Here is a 15,887-nt window from a genome sequence, read left to right as displayed (position 1 = left end):
TAACGGGCGGAGCAAGAACACATCCGGGCATTTGGACTGTACTTGGCTAGATGCGATTGAATTGGAACAATACTTGGGCTGTGACTGATGACGTTTCACAAGTCCACAAGTACAGACAAGAACGCATATTGAGAAAAGCCTCTTGTGTCTTTCAGCATGCATGTTTAGATGAGTGTAAGAAGAAATAGTTCCCATCCTGCACAAGTATTTGCTAACATAGCCTAATCCTTCACTGTGAAGCTTATGATTATTGTTCATTGTAACCAAATAATAATATCCCTATTTTTTTTAAAGAAATGTTAGAATCGATATTTTTGTGTGAGGATCGATATTTTTGATACAACATCAGTATTCGAAAGTATCGATACTTTTAGGATCGATCCGCCCATCCCTAGCGAAGTACAGTAGCTCATCTTTGTGTATTAGCTGGGCGCTGTGACTGTTTGAAGAGCAACAACTGTAGAGCAATAACTAAGTGTGTATTGTTTATGTTATCATCAAACGTTATGCCCTTATGAGCTAGAGAACATTAAATTTTTTCAACATCTATGCCATCTTTAACAGTTTATGCTAACGCTCACTTGATGTTGCTAGAACTTGATATCGGACAGATTAACGTTTATCATACGTACTTATTTGTTTTTAAATACGAGTTGAAATCATTTATAATGAAGTACAAAGACATTATTTTAAAGGAATACAATTCTGTTTTTGCCATACTTCAGTAGCTTTATTAGCCATTAGCCTAGTGGTGCGTCTAATCCTGGCTCCATAGCTCAGTGGTTAGAGCACTGGTCTTGTAAACCAGGGGTCGCGAGTTCGATCCTCGCTGGGGCCTTAGTGTTTTTGTCTTTTCACCGTCACATCTCAATATTTTTATTGCGACGCCTGTATTTAACACTTTATACTGTTAGCAAAGGATGAAAGTGTATTTATCTGAAAGGCAGCAGCAGCGTTTTTAACCAGGGTGCATTATAAAGTTGTACTCTAAAGCCTTTTTATACATTATAAAAATATGTAAAATGTGTTTTTTCATTCAGTTTTGTTATTTAAGTCATTTGTTTAGTGTGTGTCATGCACAGGTTTTGCATTAGTGTGTGTACATTCACCTAAAGCTATAACCAAACACGAGCTAAAGTCGTCTCTCAGTTATCCAAATGTGGATAGATGCCATTGTTCTCATTTCAGTAATGATGTCTTTGTGTGCTGAATTCCAGCTCTGCTTTGAACAAGGTCATTGATATGCTGAACATTCAATCACAAAGGTAGTGCCAGCAGGGGCGTAGATTACAGGGGAATCCCCCCCACACACCCCAGTAATCAAAACAAGCAGTTACAACCCCCCCAATATTTATACCATGATCAATGGAAACATATAAATGCAATGTTCAAGCCAAATCTACACCCTTGAGTGACAGACTGTCTCTGCCAGCTTCACTTCAAATGTTGGCATACCTCTGAAAAGCAATTTAGCTGTATGCCTCCAGCAGCTCATAATTTATCAAGCAATGAAGGTCTCCCTGTAAGAAAAGAGAAGCAATAGAGAGATGAATATCATTTTAAGCAGACAGCTCTGAATGTTTTTCCCTGTAGCTCTATGTCACAATCATAATTCTTTTATTTTGTATTTATTATACGCTTCAGCTTCCAGCAACAGCCGCTACCTGTCAGGAATATTCATGTCACATAGTGAAGTTTGAGTGCAAGTGTGGGACTTAAAAGTTGTGTGTTTGTTTTTTTCACACTTTTTGAATAGAAATTAAGCTTTTGTCTTAGGACAAAACCAAAAATGCATTGAAAATGTGATAGATACCTTATTTTGAGTATCTAAATTTCAAAATCAGCACATATTTCAAATTATTCTTAATATAATATATTTTTTTTTTAGTGTTCATTAGGTGTGCTGTATGTTTTTTCAATGAAATATCTTGCAATTTAGCCGATAGTAATAAATATAACAAAAGCATTTAATCAAAACCAGTGGGCTGGAGAGGATTGTGCTTATTTGAAAATGAATTAAAAGTGGGGTTAGAGAGACACCTACTGAGATGATAAGTGCAATGACATTTGTCTAGTGAGTGTATGGCTGTTTCTTGCTTACAGAGGGCAGTGCTGCACTGCATTGATCACGTTAAACAGTCAGGAAACTGGAAGATGCATTAATGACCTGCTGTTGTTTTAATAAATGAATAAGAATAGTCCAATAATGAACTTTTTTAAGATTTATACTTTATATTAATATTAAACTCTAAAGAAGCAGTTTGGGCATCTTTATTGGCAAATGTATATTACAGGAATCTGCCATTAATGGTCATGGGAATAAAATATTTATAATGGTCTGCCACCCATATGGTGCTCCTGCCCTCGCCATTGTCAAGAGGATTAAGAGTGTGCATTTCACTAATCGCACCATCACGTTTTAAAAGGGTATTTTTCTTTCTGAATCACGTTGGATCTGCTATGGAAAACTTTATGAGTGAAAACTGAGCCGCCTTGTGTGTGGAATACATTTTCCAGAGGATGAGCTTCCGAACACAATGGTCATTGCATATGACTGAAAATCAACAAATGTTGAAAAGTTTGACAGCCAGCTTGGATGGAGGATGTGGGTTCTTTCAAGCTATTTCCAATCAGAACAGCCATGTCACCTCAACATGAACCCATTTTATATCTCAAATGATTCACTCTGTCTTCCTGGTAATTATGGTCAATTAATGGGAAACTAGTGATTGCTCTTCTCTAGCAAGCTTTAAGTGGAGCACTGAACCTGAAAAAATCCCTTTTCCTGTCATGTCTCCCGCTCCTCCTATCAAAAGTGTTTGTATCCCCCTCAAACCCATGTCCTGCAGTTCTGGAGAGATGCTGGAGCGTTTTTCATTCTCATATGTCACAGCTCATCACAGTGGATACATCATCAGCATATATGTACATTTACCAGGCAACATAAAAAATAAAATAAATAATAATAAAAAATAAAATATTCTGGTTGTGTTTGAACAGTATGGAGATCAGTCCCATGAGATTAGTTTTAAAGATAAATGCAATGCAGAATGTAATGCTCACTATAAAATCTTAAATGCCATACATATGAAGGCTGACATTGATAATATAGATAGCTTTTGTCCTAATGAATGTGCAGAAGCCCCTAAAAGTATTTGGACACTTTAAAAAGTAAAAATGTCATTGCATTAGATAAAAATATCAAACCAAATGACATTTATTTAAAAGAAAGAAAGTGCAAACCCAACTTTCAATTGAAATATTTCACAAAAACTAGTTTGTTAGGTTTAAAATGGTAAAACCAAAAAATAAGTATTTGGGTAGTTGACATAAAACACATCTAAATATATTTTAAACAGCATTTTGCTCATTCGTTTAGAATTATGCATTCTGCTTTTATAATTTCATATTAACTGAGCGACTGCATGGAGCATTTGTACTTTTAAAAATCATATTTTGCACTGCATGAACTTTTGAAATTAAGAAGCAAAAAGGTTATTAAAATTATGAAAAACTTAAAATAATTTATGACCATTCACAAGAAATAGCCTACTGTTTTCCAAGATATAGGCCTACAGTTGCCCTTATGCATTCATAGGATAGAGGATTAATCAATCTGATTGAAATGTGTTACGAAATTGAAATGAGTACATTTTAAAAATATTAATTGTTTATTTTTATTATTTATTTATTTATTTATTTGAGTGTGTGTGAACTTTGACCAGTTGGTTAAATGTAATTGCAAAAATGGCATAAAAAAGGTAAAAAATGGAAAAGGTCTAGTACTGTATCATTTGTTTACAGATACCACAGATCTTTTTTTTTTTTTTTTTTTTTACAATTAAATTTACTGATTTAAAGGGATAGTTCACCCAAAAATGAAAATTCTCTTATCATTTACCTCATGTCATTACAGATGTGTATGACTTTTTTCTTCTGCAGAACACAAATTATGTTTTTTAGAAGAATATTTCAGCTCTGTAGGTCCATACAATGTAAGTGAATGGGTGCCAACATTTTTATGCTCCAAAAAGCACATAAAGGTGTCATAAAAATAATCCATAAAACTCCAGTGTTTTAATCCATATCTTCAGAAGTGATATGATAGGTGTGGGTGAGAAACAGATCAATATTTAAGACCATTTTGCTAGAAATGTTTCTCCTTGCTCAGTAGGGGGAAGTATGCATGAAGTATGTGAATCACCAAAAACACAAGAAGAAGAATGTGAAAGTTAAAGTGGAGATTGACTGAGCAGGGAGGATAATTTATAGTAAAAAAGGACTTAAATATTGATCTGTTTCTCAGTGTGATAGACACAAAAGCGTCAGCGAATGGTAGTAGGGTTCTGTGCCTGGCTCCAGACCACCTACATACAGCTGTTTACTCACAGCTTGGGGCCTTCCTGTGGACCTGTGCCCCTCCAGAGGTCCTGAGTGCAATGCAGCTCCGCCCCCACTCACACTCACACATACAGTCTGGGGCTCACCCTAATTCCCTTCCCCCTTTAGAGTTAACAGCAGGTTAATGTTGCATATTGGCAAAAGAATCATGCTGCTCATAAATCAATTTGTTGGATAAATGCTTGCAGCTCTTTTTTATTGTCTGGGCATTTAAAAATGTGTCTGGCATATCCTGTGATGTTGTGTTCAAACATGAAAGCAAGCATCACTATTACTCATACTTAGGGTAAGGGGAATGAACAAACCCCTAACCCTAAGTATTACAATTTGGCATGTAACTTGTCCCACACTGTTTGTGCTACAGATATAAATTATACCTTAATTAATGTGGTTATATGAAGAGAGGTATGCTGTAACTTTTCTAAGTAGTTAGATTTATAGTTCTCACTTATAGTTCTATGGGGAAAAAATGCATTAGACTTACATTAAAGGAGGGACCAGAGCCATATTTAGAGATCAGTAGAAACTTGGGAATGGGCTCTTTTGACTTGGGCCAGTAAGCGACCTCCTAGCAACCACCACAACACCCTAGCAGCAACCTGGCAACTCCTTAGAAACCATCTAGAACACCCTAGCAACTGCATACTGTAGCAATGTGCTACAAACCACACAAAACACCTTTGCAGCTACATATCGATGCCCTTGCATTGTGGCAGCATATTTCACATAGGCGAACACCACTTACATTTTTTTGGAAAATGCAATGTATTCTATTCTGGTTGACTGAAAAAGCCCTCTTGCCAGTTTCCAAGGACCTCACACACTAACTTGAGTGGCCAGCTTAATTTCTGAAGTGCCATGGATCAAGGGTTGCCCTTTGGAGGCTGTAAAAGCTCTCTAAACACAAGAATAGAAACCATCCGTAAAGAAAATAAACACTCCACAGGACCCTGGAGCACAGCAGATGTGGTGGCGTAGAAAGCCGGTAGCAAACATTTAAATAACTCTCTAATGGAACAATGAAAGATCTGGCTTTGCAGCTTTCCACAGAAATCATACTATACCATTGTCTGCGTGGCCAGGTGAGATATCTTCTGCTATTGTGCTCTCTGAATGGGAATTGCTGAGATCCCCTCCCCAGGTTGGTGATAACATCTCTTGAGTATAGGTTTTATTAAGACCAAACTGTGCAACAGACAATGGACTGACCCCAAGAGGTTGAGTTTCAGACAATCTGACAGTCACTCCAGGATTTTTATGCGTTCTCTCTAAAACCGAAGAAAATGACAGGTTCTTACAAAAGTCTGGGTGGCCAGCAGTTATTATGAGTTTAGAATAGAAAGCCCTGTAATTTATGGTTGTTTTCTGAATGTAGAAATATATCTGTAATTGTGGTTAGTTGTTGAGTGGTGAAATCTCTGGGTCAAATACATTTCTCAAAAGAACATTTTACGACTGTCATCCCAGATGAGTAGATCTTTTAAAGGAATTTTCCATGTTTAAAATAACCTAAACTCTATTGACAGCATCTGTGACATTCCATGATGTATTTATCCAAAAAGTAAGCTACTATTAACAGTAAAACCACCTACGGGAATTATTTTGGTTGAGCATGAACTAGAAGTTCATCTGCGTAGAACAGTAGTAGTACCACAGCTAAAAGGACGATTTAGACAACTACAACTCAAATAACCCACATTTCAGTCATGATAACTCTCGGGAGGATTTAGCATATTAATGTGGGTATGACGGACTAGATCTGCTATGCTGCTGCTGCTGCTGCTTCTGCTACTGCACAGCAAGTACGGAGACGTGCTACTGCTAGAACACACACAGACATACTGAGTTAAGCATGTTGAGACAATTAGACAAACACAAGACATGCTGCATCAAGCATGTATGACATGCTGCTACACAATTAGACATAAATACAATCCCCATGTAGCAGATTTAAACAAGTGGAGCTGGGGCAGAGGAGGGTTTCAGAGAAAACTCTTGCAGCGTGCTGCAGTGAAACCGGCTTACTTGCAAACTGTGCATATTTAAAAGTTAGGCAAAGAGAGAGTACGCAGTTTATTGGCTACACGATTAAACGTCAAAGAGACGATCAGCTTACAGCATGTGAGCCGACATGGCTTGACATACGTATCACATGTGACCTAGCTAATTGGCAAACAGATAACATGTTTAAAGAACCGATCAGCTTGTGCCACATAGAGTTTCATACCTGAACTTAGTCATTTTTGTATTGAATAATTAATACAAAGACTATTTAGCCCAAGACAGAGCAATTCTATTAAAATTAATGGGAGAAATTAAAACGTCCAAAATGGCAGAGTAGACAAGGAAGTCCCGCCTTACAGGTAAATGAGCCTGTCAGATACAGACATCACCTGTCAGTTTACTCCAGAATGCGCATTAGCTGAACCATTCTTAAAAATTGCGTTTTTTTAGCGTGATCCGAGCTAAAGAAGCAACATTTTTGATACCATTGTTGTCAGATTTTATTAATATAAATATGTTCTTTGATTGCAATTTTGACCAACCGCTTTGGAGATTTCAGTCTTTCCCCATTCAAATAGATAGGAGCTGTACTTTTATGCCGCTTCAATCTACAGAAAATAGCTGCCCGGGAACGTTCCAAAGATGGCCACCAAGTGGACTGACTTGCCTTGAAAGGGACTTTGATTAATATAAGCGTTTGTAACGGGTTCAGAATGGACAAGGAAGAGGCGGGAACCGGCAGAACAGTCAACATAACTTTAATTACATAAAATAACTGCAACATAACATAAAACACATACAGCGCACACACACAGCGGCCACGTGTATCTCTCGCTCTCAAACTGGCGCCCCTGGCTCATCTTTATCCCCCTCCCGGCTGATAAGGTAACTCAGCGACGGCCGTGCACCCTGAGCCTCCTCGTCACAGTGTTGAAACCAAATACGAGCCTCACATTTCAGCTTTTACATTTTAAGCTTGATATTCTGAAACATTTTCAACAAACTTTCAAGAATTATGTAAGTTCCTCCATTAATGATCACGATTAAATGAATTTAGATTCAAATTCAAGTTCAAGTGTACAACCATGAAAAAATTACATTACATACACAACTACATTCATATTGCTGTTATATACACAGATACATCTAAATCTATACTTAAGAGTCTTAAGATTGGCTATGTGTTGAAAATTACTTCCTCGTTTTTTTGGCAGAATTATGCTAAATAAGCAAAAGGAAATGAAAACAGCAGTGCAAAGACTAGTGGAAAGGAACAGTTGCAGATAATTAAGTCTGACATCACTGGCCTGTCTGTTATTCATTTAATTTGTTGCTTTGGAAGAAATAACCTGAGCATACTGTTAAATGCGACTGAAATTCCCAACCGATAAAGCTCAAATCAGTCTCAGCTTTGAATAGACCATAAGGGTCATGGCTAAAATTTAACATCTCATTCTATAATGACACTGTACTGCATCAAACACACAGACACAGAGGGAAGAAATTCGTGCTGAAAAAAAGGCTTAAACCAACCTAAGCTGGTTTGTTGGTCTTAGCCAGTCTGTTTTGCTGGTTTTAGAGGGATTTCAGGCTTGAAGACCAGCTGACCAACCAGCTAAACCAGCTTGACCAAACTAGGAAACCAACTAGACCAACTTATATTTTTTTGTACCTGCTGGCTTTTTTCTGCATCGTTACTTGAGCTAAACTTCTCTTATTTTAGTCTTATTTTATACTTAGTTTCCGGTCTTGTATTAATCAACCAATTTCTCTTTGGGAACGTGTGGGTTTTACATATGCATGTACTGGCCATTTAAGCCTGGTTGTGTGCAGATTTTTGGACACATGTGCACTGATACAAACTCACACTACACTTTTTGTAAGGGACAGAGACCTGGTGGGTAGTATAGACCACTCATAGACAGCACTGCCAGGCATTCGTGGCTACCCTGCAGGAAGCACTAAGGAAATCTAGGATTTCTGTTGGGCTGGAAGTGGTCATGGCGTTGTGGCAGTGGGGGCATGGTCAAGCATCCGGAGAGAAAGAAAGCGGTAAGGGCGCTTGCACCTGAGCTAAATTATGTCTTACACCTGTCTCTAATTACAGTGAGCATGGGGAGAGCGGCATAAAAGAGCCACACTGCCAGCAGACGAGAGAGAGAGCCTGGGTCCCGAAAGTTATTATTGTGAAGCTGATTATTATTGTGACGCTGAAGAGACTATTATTGTGAAGCTAAGAATTTATTATTGTGAAGCTGAAGAGATTATTATTGTGAAGCTAAGAGTTTATTATCGTGGAGCTGAAGAGATCAGTGTGGTCATTAAAAGCCTTACCTGTGAGTGGAGCAACCTGCCTCCCGTGTCCTCCTTACTGACTGTCTTTACAGGCGTTAATCACCAGGCACTGGCAACAGACCTGTGCTGTTTATACGCATTCAGTAGCTCCTCTTTCATGAGCTGGCTAGTGTACCACAAACTATGACTAGAAGCTAACAGCAAGGGAGAAAAGTAGGGAAATATTTCTGGCAGGTGCTGGGAGGCCAAATTAAGGCAGGCCCCTAATTGTGAAGGTCACACAGGAGTTTGCAATTTATTAGTATTTAAATACCATTCCAATCTGCATTAAACACACACAGCCTCTGGTTATCGAAACGTTAACTGAGCCAGTAGTTCTCAACTGGTGGGTCGTGACCCAAAAATGGGTTGCAGGTCTGTTTTGATAGGGTTGCGGACAACAGGGAATGACAAAAATTGAATTGCAATTTGCAACTAGCCATATAATTGTGCGTATACTATAAAAAGTGGTCACATGCTGTTGTTACCCTAAGGTGCTACTTAATCTGAGGAATATTACGGGTTCAATACAAGTTAAACTCAATCAACAGCATTTATGGCGTAATGTTGATTACCAAAAAATTATTTCAACTTGTCCCTATTTTTCTTTAAAAAAAGATAAAAAAAAAAGAAAAAAGAAAACATTGAGGTTACAGTGAGACATTTGCAATGGAAGGGAATGGGGCAAATTTTGGAGGCAGAAATATGAGGCTTATCATTATATAAAAGCATTTACATTCATTCTTCTGTTAAAACTTTAAGCGGTAAAGTTGTTTAAATCATTGCTTTTATGGTCGTTTTAGAGTTTCAGGTATTCCATCATTAAGGCAACGAAGTTGTAAAATTGGATATAACTTTACACAGAAAAGGTCATCAAGAGATTTTATCACACTTAACTAACTGAGATTCGATTGAGCTTAAAGGGATAGTTCACCCAAAAATGAAAATTCTCTCATTATTTACTCACCCTCATGATATCCCAGGTGTGTAATGACTTTCTTTCTTCACCAGAACACATCTGAAGAAAACTAGAAAAATATCTTAGCTCAGTAGGTCCTTAAAATGCAAGTGAATGAAGATTTCTCTATTTTGAAGCTCCAAATATCACAGACAGTCAGCATAAACTTCATCCATACGACACCAGCTGTTAAATTAATGTCTTCTAAAGCGACATGCTCACTTTTGGTGCAAAAAAGATAAATATTTAAGTAATTTTTTTAACTCTAAATCATGCTTCCGGTCAGGAGCGGTACACGCATGTGACGTAATCGCATTGGCATTTGAAAAACGCGAGAACTGACGCACGTGCGTCACAGCCGGAAGAGCAGCGCTGTTTACAAGTGAGAAGGAGGAACACTGTACAGTAGCTCGGTTGGTTTTGTTTTACATCTGTTATTATCTGTTCCTTTACTCACAATGGTGCGTTTGTGTGCTTATCCTGAATGTCTCAACCGAGTGATGAATGTGATATTACTTCTGTATCATGGTAATGTGAATACATCACACGAGAGACCGCTTGGTCTCCACCTTCTCGTGAATCTTACCCTCATGTTGGATTATAGTTAAAAAATACTGAAATACTGATCTTTTTTTCGCACCAAAAGTGATCGTATCACTTTAGAAGACATTAATTTAACCACTGGAGTCGTATGGATGACGTTTATGCTGACTGTCTGTGATTTTTGGAACTTCAAAAGAGAAATCTCTATTCACTTACATTTTAAGGACTTACTGAGCAAAGATTTTTTTTTCTATTTTTCTTCAAATGTGTTCTGGTGAAGAAAGAATGTCATACATTTTCATTTTTAGGTGAACTATCCCTTTAACTTGTTTTGAACCAGGAATATTCCTAAAAAAATAAATATATATTTTTTTACAATGTAGATAGGTTAGCAAAATAAATAAGCTTCTTGTCTTTTAAAGGGAGGAGAAAACGCTTTTAGTTTCTTTTGCTGTTGACCTTTGGTGTTCATGTAAAATCATATGTCACTTGGTTGGAACTTACCAACATGGACAGGTTGCACGATATGCCCTCATTTTCAAAAACCATGAACAAAACTTCTTAAAGTAAAATAATAATACAACCTAGACTACATTAAATACAGTTTCACTTGTTTGACTGCTGAATCACACCTCTGTTGTTAAGAAATTACAATTTTCAAAAAAGTCAAAAAAAAAAAAAAAAATTCAATTTTCCTATTCATTTCATGTCAAGTTAATAATTCTGCATATTGCTGAGCCTGTGCAGTTCAAAGAACAATTTTGGTACTGTGTTAAGTTGCCACTTGATGTCCAATGCAAAATCTGGTGAGAACCACTAATCTAAGATCTGGTTCAGCAATAAACATTATGGGTTTCCAGCTTGCATTGGATGTTCATCTGTATATACTATGAGACACACAGGAACTTGATGTAATTAACCCTACTGTTTAGCAGATGATTTCCCTTTACTCACTTTCTCTGGATGATCTACACATCTGTTGATGATTCCTCATATTTTCCAAAGACTTCAATGTGGTCTGTCTATGTTTAGGCTTGTTTCCTTGTCCATTTAGCCCAGTCCCCTCTAAATTAGTAATGTGAACATGTCAGTCATTTATCTGCAGTTAGACTGCATCTGGAAGCTTCCCAGAATGGCAGGGAATAAATTATATCAGTTCTGGGAAATGGCTGTAATACAAACAAACAGCAATGTGCTAATGGCTGGAACATTTCACACCCAGCAAACCGGTCTAGTGAACAAGACTGTGTGAGCTTTGATTAATAGTGGCTGGTAATTTTCTGCCAGACAGATGTGTATATGTGCATTTTGTATCAGATTATATATTTGAACACATTTTTTACATTCTCTGGAGAAAAATGTGTCTGTGTAATCACTCTGTGTACTGTATACTATGCTATAGGGTGTTGTTGGGGATGGTTGCCACGGTGTTGCTATGCAGTTGTTAGGGGTGTTCTAGATGGTTGCAAACATTACATTGTTTTTGTGGGAACTTGAAACTTTCCAGTTTTCTAAACATAAATTGAACGTTTGTTAAAGTTTGTCATACAGTTTAATTCTTGAAAACTTAATTTGACTATACTAATAGTAGTAACATTATAAGGATGTTCCTTACTATGATAATAACATCATAACATTTGCTCCTACAAGTTGCATGATTTGAGGTATCATTGATAAAAGAGTAATGCCCCGAAGTTTACATTTAAGTTTAGGGGTTTTGGAAAGCATAAGTTTGAGCAATATAATAGTAATGTTTGCTAAGGTATAAAAATGTGATGTAACATAGAAATACTCTTTCTTGTGCAATATTGAGAACATATGTCAAGTTTTTGCAATTTCTGTTCACCTGTGAAGAAATCTTGTCTTATAACCTGCTGGAAATATTCAGAAAACTGATTCCTTAAAATGAAGTGAGAGAGAATCAAGCACTAGCAGAACACAGAATCCGCTGTTTGCTAGAATCTAGTGTTATGAAGACTCATTGTAAAAGGAGAATAGTGCAGTATAGAGTTTGTGCTGGGAGCTCTACCCCATCAGAGAATGGAGGCTTTGATCTTGGCTCATCATGGGTCGTTCCACCAGCGCCCATATGGACTCACTTTTCTCAGGTCTGTTCTGGATCTCTCTCTCCCTTATTTATAGCCCCAAGAGAGGTTGTAAAACAAGTCCCTCTCAAATGTTGTTCTCCTTCACCATGCACTCAGTGATGGAGTGATGCTTACTTTTGCCCTGCCATTCAGCATGATTTACTACAGTTTTTAGGAGAATGAACGTCATCATAAAACCAAAACCATCACCATAATTTTACTGTGCATACATCACAAACAAAACATGCCAAGAACAGATCTGTAACTGTAGGATTGGTGTGATATCTAAGACACATCCTTGTACTTTAAAAACAAAGTTTTTTTATTTTTTATTGTATTTTTTATCAAAGTACCTAAGTATCAAGAACCATATCTGGTTGTATAGGGTTTTGAGTTGGCTATATGTTTTTTGGGATGTTAAAAAAGTGCTTCATGTAACATTTTATGTTCTTTAAATCAGAGTATTGTTTTCAGGGTTCTTTAAAGCACAAGTACATACTAGATAAATTTCTAAAGAACATCTAGAAAATAAAAGTTATTTGTGAAATGTAAAAGGTTATTTGATGGCATTAGGCAGGAAACCACTTTTGGATTCCAATTTGAAGTCTGGGGAGAGGATTGAGGTTCTGCCCTCAAACACGGAACGTTCCTCTAATGTTAAAAAAGCAATTCCTAACACTAGGAATGTTCTTTTTAGGTTTGATATTTCTTTACTATAAACATACATTCCCAGAACATTGCATGGAAGTTTCTGTGTGACAACCTATTAAGAACTCATACAAAATGTTAGCTAATGGTTATCTTTAGGTTTTATTTTTACAATCATAAGCTAACCTTCACAGAATGTTGCATGGAGGTTTTTGTGTAACAACCTAATAAGAACTTTTACAGAATGCTCTGAAATAATTATTTGTAGTTTTTATTTTTCATTCATATTTTCCATTATAATATATTTGAATATTTTTCTATTTCATTTCCTTATTATTAAATTATATTATTATTATTATTATTCATTTTTTAATATAGTTGTAAAATTATTGATTGGGATATAATTTTATTTGGAAGAATTTTACACAAATTAAAATAATTCAGAGATCCTAGGCATCATGAATACTGAATTTGTGGAATAAAATAATTAAACAAAATATAATAATCAGCATACTATAATCAAATGACTCAAAAGAGGGCAATTTCATTTTAAAAATGTAAAAAAAAGTTAATCTGCAGACATTGCTTGTTTTTTATTGGACATTACAAAAAATCAAGAACTTACAAACGAATAGCTTGAACGTACTCCAACAGATCTGTTACATGAGCCCAAAAACTATATCCCCATTGTGTGTTCAACGGTAATTACAGCTCCAAATGCATTAATGGTTTGCAGGACGTCTAGAAGACATATGCTCTGAAATGGGCTTCCTAATAATTCATAATGTTTGGGCAAGAGCAAAGGGCATAGTCGTACACGAATTAACCCAATTTGATTGTCTGTCTTTGGAGCCGAGTCTTTATGTTTGAGCAATGTCCTGTGACCATTCACAACTCTTTTTTTTCCCTCTCGTCGCGAGGGACAAAGAGCAGGCGTCCCCCCTGGCCTCCTGGGTTCTCGGAGAGGGTTTTTGGGGTTTTCTGTGCAAACAGCCCTAAGTACAGGTGCACTTATCTTTGCCCGACTCTTTGCACCCAGCTTTGAGTGCTCCATGGGATCCGTAAAGGGCTGACCTCAAATAAATATTCTATTTTAACTCTCCAGCGAGTGTAATTTCTGCTTGTTATTTCCACCGATAGAAAAGAAACATTACGACGAGAGCTGTGGGGGATCCAGAGGTGCTGTGTTCACTTCAAAGGGTTTCAAATGCCTTTTTTTGTATTCAAATGAAAAATGTTACACCTGCAATAAAACACTGACTGTTTCCACTGTCCAACAGTATCTGATGGTTTATTGCTTTTTGTAAATGTTTCAAAGCACGACTGACCCACTTTCTCTCAAATTGTTTAACTCCCATGTAATTAAGAGTAACTCAAGAATAAAAAATCTATTCCAATTTGTCATTTGGGAAATACCTAAATTTTTAGCATGATTTAAGCTGAAGAAGCACAATGTATGGTTCCATTGTAGTTTGTTTCCTCATTCAAGTAGATACTGGGATTTCATGCCTACTCAGAAAACACACTGTAAGTGTAAAAATGTTAATTTAAGTAAATTAAACAATGTGCTTGATGTTGTAACATCTAAATTAATTGGTTTTATTCAAGTAAAAAAAAATATGATTTGATATGACTGATTAGGTAATTAGGTAACACCAACAAAATGTATTTTAAGGGTCAGATAAAGGGGAAATAACCAACTGCACCAGCTTTTTATTGACAGCTATTAATGAGGGAAGAGGAAACAGGCAGCAGGCACAGATGTCAGAGAGAGAGAGAGAGAGAGAGAGAGAGAGAGAGAGAGAGAGAGGGAGAGAGAAAAGCAGGATCTCAGCTCTTGGGGCAGTTGGGTAGATCTGACAAAAACCACTGAGGAAATCCACTAAGTACCACAGTGGGCTCCCAAAGAACAGAGGGGGAGGAATGAGGTTACTGGCCTCTATAACAGCACCTGACTTGGACTTGGCTCAGGTTGTGCCTTGGCTGAGGCATTCAAGCAATGCTTAATGTGAAGGCAATTAGATTATTAGTGCAGCAGATGGCAGTTACATAGCAAGATAGTTATCCCATGATAAGCACTGCGGGACCCTTGAGGGCTTCAATCTTTCCTCTTTCTCCAGCTTTCAAGTTGGTTACTCAATATGTATGGCTGGTAACATTAAGCACAATTAGAATGAAGACATGACACCAAGCCAGTTGTCCAATTCATTTAGCATTAGCTAGACTTAAAGCTAATGTCTCTGTTCATCCAAAAACAAAATGTTCTTCTTCTTAATTAGTAATTGAGAAATAGATGCAGCACATGTGTTCAAGGCAACCTAATATCCACCAGAAAATGAGAACACAAATCTACTTTTAACTTCATCATGCTCAAATTAATATGACTGGTGCATGTGTCTTTTAGCTGTAGCAGCTGGCCACACTCCAAATTGTTTTGATAATTAAAACCTTAATTTGCACTTTAATGGGTCTTGCAACCATTTTACATTACATTTTTGTGGTAATTAAAAAAACAATTAAAGCTTTTGGCCATAACAAGCTTCAGTATTAATGCGGGAGGATCAAAATTCAGATTCACATTAGCATTATGTTTTGTGTAAAAACTGTTTTTTTTATTTTTTTTATATTTGACATTTTACTTATAAGTTAAAGTAACTAAATTTAATTCCAACAAACTCACAACTAAAATCACAAACTAACATTCAAACATTTTATACTTAGCATATATCTGTAAATCAAGCACACATGACATTGTCAAAGTTACATTTATTACAAGAAAAATTATGATTGGCTGAAAAAACTATTTTTGAAGTAGAATGGTGTGTGGTTTATGGCACTTTCCTTTTCACAGACCAAAGATCCCCAATAGGACGTATCACTCAAATTTATATAGTGCATAGGATTATTTGATT

The 15,887-nt window shown here is 36.7% G+C and overlaps 1 non-coding gene across 1 annotated transcript; it reads left to right on the top strand.

Annotated features, from left to right (window-relative positions):
- Positions 1-765: 765 nt before the first annotated feature.
- Positions 766-838, top strand: trnat-ugu (transfer RNA threonine (anticodon UGU)). Its single transcript has one exon. It is a non-coding gene; the product is annotated as a tRNA-Thr (tRNA).
- Positions 839-15,887: the final 15,049 nt, after the last annotated feature.

This window comes from Myxocyprinus asiaticus, chromosome 20 (genome assembly GCF_019703515.2).
Source record: "Myxocyprinus asiaticus isolate MX2 ecotype Aquarium Trade chromosome 20, UBuf_Myxa_2, whole genome shotgun sequence".
Lineage (NCBI taxonomy): Eukaryota > Metazoa > Chordata > Actinopteri > Cypriniformes > Catostomidae > Myxocyprinus > Myxocyprinus asiaticus.
The sequence above is the reverse complement of the archived record's forward strand: the minus strand, read 5'-3'. Positions and strand labels throughout refer to the sequence as shown.